Source organism: Primulina eburnea, chromosome 15 (assembly GCF_022965805.1).
Source record: "Primulina eburnea isolate SZY01 chromosome 15, ASM2296580v1, whole genome shotgun sequence".
NCBI classification, from domain to species: domain Eukaryota; kingdom Viridiplantae; phylum Streptophyta; class Magnoliopsida; order Lamiales; family Gesneriaceae; genus Primulina; species Primulina eburnea.
Genome location: NC_133115.1, coordinates 12,589,113 through 12,595,112, shown reverse-complemented (window position 1 = coordinate 12,595,112; position 6,000 = coordinate 12,589,113).

Sequence of the window (6,000 nt, the reverse complement as noted above, 5' to 3'; positions counted from 1 at the left end):
ACAGTTTTTGAAATTGGTCTTGGAACTATGTTCCAGTCGTTGTTTTGGACAAACTGATTTAGCTCCTCTTGCATTGCATTTATCCAGTTAGGATCAGCAAGAGCTTCATCAGTTTTCTTTGGTTCCAATTGAGATACAAAGGCTGCATGAATAAATAGATTGAGCATCTGATTTTTGGTTCTTACTGGATCAGATGGATTACCTATTACCAGTCCTGGAGGATGTGATTTCTTCCATTTGAGTTCAGCATTTGTTGCTTCTCTATCAGAAATTTCTTCGATAGGTAACTGAGTGTTCTCAGTTTTAGTTGGAGCTAATTCAGTTGGCAACTGATTCACATTTGTTTGCTCCACTAACTGATTGTCAAGATTTTCTTCCAATTCAGCTGATTGATCCAATATCTCAGGTTCAGGTGTTTGGAGGTTGCTTTGATTAATATGGATGTCTTCTTCATCATCATCATCCAAGCTTATATCTGTAAATCTATCAGCTAGCTCAACTGTATCAGTTGGCTTAATAGTTAGTGCAGATTCATCAAACACGACATGAATAGATTCCTCAACGTTCAAATTATTTTTGTTGAAGACTCTATAAGCTTTACTCACTGAAGAATAACCAAGGAATATTCCCTCTGCAGATTTAGCATCAAAAGCTTTTAAATGAGTTTTACCATTGACAAGTATAAAACATCTGCAGCCGAATATTTTGAAGTAGGAAACCACACTTTTTCTTCCATGCCAGATTTCATAAGGTGTTTTCAAATGATTCTTATTAATCATTGATCTGTTTTGAGTATAACACGCAGTGTTCACTGCCTCTGCCCAAAACCTTTGAGAGATACTGGAATCAGCAAGCATTGTTCTAGCAGCCTCTTTGGGGGTCCGATTTCTTCTTTCAGCTACACCATTTTTCTGAGGAGTTCTAGCTGCTGAAAGCTCATGCTTGATTCCGGTATTCTCTAAATAATTTGAAATAATTTGATTGATAAATTCATCTCCTCGATCGGATCTGATTCTGTCAATTCCAATTGATTTTTCATTTAATAATCTTTTGAAAAGCTTAATCAGTTGAGCAGCAGTTTGGTCTTTGGATTTGAGAAATATGACCCAAGTGAATCTTGAAAAGTCATCTACAACCACCAAGGTGTATTTCATTCCCCCTAAGCTCATGACTGGTATTGGACCAAATAGATCCATATGTAACAGCTATAAGCATCGGGAAGAAGATTTACAACCCTTGTTCTTAAAAGAAGATTTGATTTGCTTACCAAACTGACATGCTGAGCAAATTTTGTCTTTGATAAAATCCATTTTGGGCAATCCAGTAACAAGATCGTGGTTACTCAAATAAGCAATAGATTTGAAACTCAAGTGGTTTAACCTCTTATGCCTCAACCAGTTTTTAGAAGATTTTGAAGCAATAAAACATACTGGCGCATAAGGTTGATCATTCCAACTAACTTTATAAGTGTTTCCACACATTTTGCCAGTTAGGATAATCTCTTCAGTTGAGCTTTTGACTGAACAAGAATGTTTGTCAAACTGAACTGAGAATCCATTATCGCATAACTGACTGATGCTAATCAGATTATACTTGAGATTCTCAACTAATAATACGTCATTAATAGTGAAGTTACCATGGATAAGCTTACCCTTACCTACAGTTTTACCTTTAGAATTATCTCCAAAACTGATGTTTGGTCCAGTGTACTTAACCAGTTGAGATAATAATTTTGAATCTCCTGTCATGTGGCGTGAACATCCACTATCCAAGTACCATATAGATTCAATGCTTGTACCTGTTACCTGCAATCACACACAAGATAAGATTATGGTACCTTTTTTCTATTTGGGTCCAAAGTTGATTAGTCCTTTAGGAATCTAGACTTGGATTAGTCTAACTGACCATCCAGTTGCTGTATTCCAGATGGTCTTTCCCTGTCTGTGTGTGCTTGGTGTATGGTGTGCAGGAGATACAACATGTGATTTGCCCTTTTTCAACTGATTGTTCAGCCAGTATCTTTTCTGAACTGGCTTACTGTTGTAGTAATTTGAGTAGTCATTTGAGTAATTTTTGCTGAAAATTTTTGGTTGCTGACTTCGAGAGTCAGTCACAACTTTTGGGCTATAACCAATTCCACATCTTTTGCCCTTGTTCACACTTTGAGTTGGCTGTTCAATCAGTTTACTCGGCTCAGCTTGTTCTTGTACCATAACTGATTTTACAAAGTGAATGTATTTCTTTTTGTTTATATTCAGTTTTGGCTGAGTATCTTTGGAAGACGAATCATCTTTACTACAGAATCCTAAACCAGTTTTATCAGTAACTGATTTCTGAGATATCTGTATATCAGTTAAAGAATCAGACGATTTGTTCCAAGCCTGAATAAGCTCAGTGTGCTTTGAATTTTCAAGCAACAACTTTTGAATCATTAATTGATCATTGCTTCTTTCATTTCTGAGCTCAACAATCTCCCTTCTCAGACTCAACATATCAACTGATTCATCATTTTTGTTTTATCGTCTTTGGGATCATTTTGCTTTGCTCTGGCTTTTTCAAAAGATAAAGCAAGCTTTTGATACTCATTGACCATGTCATGCAATGTTGAAATAAGTTCTTCTCTGGTAAAATCAGTTGAACTAAAGTCAAATACCTATTGACTGCTGGACTCCAGTTCTGTATCAGCAGCCATCAGACATTTCACTTCTTCTTCATTGTCACTAGAACTGTATGAAGTTTCTGGTTCTGATTCCTCGCTGTCAGTATCTGCCCATTTGGCTTTGCTATCTTCAGCTAGGAGTACTTCATGTTTCTTTCTGTAAGGCTTCTTGTCGTCCTTAGATCTCCTCTTGTGCTCATACACTTTCTTCTTTCTTTCAATTGAAACTTGACTGTCCTTCTTAGGCTTGGGATAGTCAGCAATATAATGACCTGGTTTGCCACAGTTGTAGCATGCATTTGACTCTTCTCTGGAGTTGTTTCTTTGATAGTGCTTTTGAAAATTCCCTTGATTTTACCTCATAAATCTTCCAAATTTCTTAATGAAGAATGACATGGCATCCTTGCTTAGTTGATCAGCAGCTTTCTCAACTGAACCAGTTGGTTATGTTCTTACAGCAGTTAAGGCAGTAGTAGCTGCTGGATTAGATGGTTCTCCTTCTCGAGTTTGTACTTCAAACTCGTATGCCTTCAAGTCAGCAAATAGATCATGGAGTTCAACTTTGTTTAAATCTTTAGACTCCCTCATTGCCATAGTTTTAACATCCTATTCCTTGGGAAGACCTCTGATCGCCTTCAAAGCTACTTCTTTATTGGTATACACTTTTCCAAGTGCATTCAGTTCGTTGATGATGCAGCTGGTTCTTTCATCATATTCATGCATCGTTTCACCAACTGTCATTTTGATATTGTCAAACTTCTGAACAACAACAAAAGTTTGTTTTCTTTGGTTTGTTCATTCCCTTCGCAAAGCTGGATCAGCTTCTCCCAAATCTCTTTGGTTGTCTTGCACATCTTGATTTTACTGAACGTTACTTTGTCCAGTGTTTTATATAGTATATCCTTTGCCACATTATCCAAGTTGGCTTTTCTTTTATCCTCTGTGGTCCATTCATCTCTCGGATTTAATATACGATGAGGTGCCCCATCAGTAATGGCAACAGCTGTGTTTGCTTTCAAAATCTTCATGGGTCCGTCAGTTATAACGTACCACATATCATGATCTTGTGCAGCTAGATGAGCCTTCATCCTGATCTTCCAATCATCGAAGTCTTCTCTAGAGAACATATGAATCTTGTTGAATGAAGACATAGTGAACAATTTGAGTGTAGATAATCTCTGATAGGATATAACTTGCTCTGATACCACTTGAAAGGATCGGTTAATCGAATAAAGAGTGTTTAGAAGGGGGGTTGAATAAATACTGCTCGAATTTAAATATTCTTCGACAATATGACATTAGTTTTGTTACAAACTAAAACTAGATATCCCGTCGATCTATAACAATCAGTTAAACTGAATAAAACATTTGCGGAAAATAAACTGACTGAAAGATAGAGTATCTAACTGAAAATGATAACTGAAGTAATGACACCACAATTTGTTTCTGGATGTTCGGAGACTTGAATAACTCCTACGTCACCCCTTCTATCACGAAGATAGGATATTCACTAAAAGACTTTGATCAAATACAAAACACTGCACTGACCCACTTCAGTTTGGACTTATCACTTTGCCAAAACTGAAACTCTTAGTATGCAACACTTTTACAGATCGTAACTGATCTTAGCACAACTTAGAAAATATATCAAAGATTACAAAGTGCTATTTAAGCTCGAGAATGTAGTCTTGAATACTACTGATATAACTGATAAGCGTGAGCTTTGATTTCTGAATGCAAGTAGATATTTTTGCAGCGTGACAGCAAGTAAAATGAGATAACTGAAAGTCGGGGGTGATTCTTCAGTTGCTGCCTTCGACTATTTATAGGCTCTCCTCTCAACGGTAACATTAAAGAATGTTTGAATATTCTAACCGTTGATTGCCACGTCGATATATTCTGACATTCGTACACTGTTCATTCTGTATGCGGCGTTCCACTACTAGTTGCAGGTATATGTACTATTTTGTCGGTAGTCGCTTTCAACTGATGATGTGTACAGCTGAGAGATCAGCTGGTAAAGAATCAGTTGACGAGAATGAACTTCAGTTGAATCGATCAGTTAACTGAGTCCAGCAGATGACGTGTTCAGTTGATGATCAGTTCAGTTGCTGATTTGTTCAGTTGCTTAGTTCAGTTGGTAAGTCTTTTGTCAAAACACCGTAATTAAGTTTCCAACAGTTTTGTTGCAGCGAGGGCATGTTATCGCTTATGCCTCAAGACAAATGAAGCCCCATGAATCTCGTTATCCAATTCATTATCTTGAATTGGCAGCCATAGTCTTTGCATTGAAGATATGGCGACATTATTTGTATGGTGAAAATTTTGAAATTTATTTTGATCACAAAAGCTTGAAATATCTCTTTTCACAGTCAGAGCTGAATACGAGACATCGAAGATGGCTTGATTTATTGAAAGACTTTGATTGTGAGATCAAGTATTATCCGGGGAAATCCAATGCAGCAGCAGATGCACTGAGTCGAAAGGTATGTTCTTTATCCTTATTGACGATCAGTGTTTCGAATTTGATAGAAGATTGCTGCTTGTTTAGATTAGCTTTTGAAATAGATCGCCAGCCTCAGAGATTATGTACTATTCGAGCTGAACCAGAACTAATATTGAGAATCAAAGAGGCACAAAAAGTTGATCAGAATGTGCAGAATTCGATTGCTATGGTCAGAGCTGGACATCGATCGGAGTATCAGGTTCGTGATGGTGTTTTGTATGTGAATAATCGTATTGTGGTGCCGAATGTTTCAGAGTTGAGACGGCGGATACTAGTAGAAGCACTCGGCAGTCGTTTTAGCATTCATCCTGGTGGCAGGAAAATGTATAATGATTTGAAGACACAGTATTGGTGGAAACAGATGAAATCTGATGTTATTGAATTTGTATCCAAGTGTCTGAATTGCCAGCAGGTGAAAGCAGAAAGAAAAAAACCAGGAGGATTATTACAGAGTTTGTCCGTTCCTGAATGGAAATGAGATCACATTTCCATGGATTTTGTAACGCAGTTACCGAGATCCTCCAGAGGTGGTGATGCGATTTGGGTCGTGATTGATCGATTGACCAAATCTGCATGTTTTATTCCATACAAGATGACATACCGACATGATCAGATGGCCGATATCTATGTCAGAGAAGTGGTTAGATTGCACAGAGTGCCGAAGTTGATTGTTTCAGACCATGATCCTCGGTTTACTTCGCACTTCTGGCAGAGTTTGCAACAGGCTCTAGGTACCAAGTTACATCTGAGTACCGCATATCATCCCCAGACTGACGGACAGTCAGAACGGACGATTCAAACATTGGAGGATATGCTGAGAGCTATAGTGCTTGAC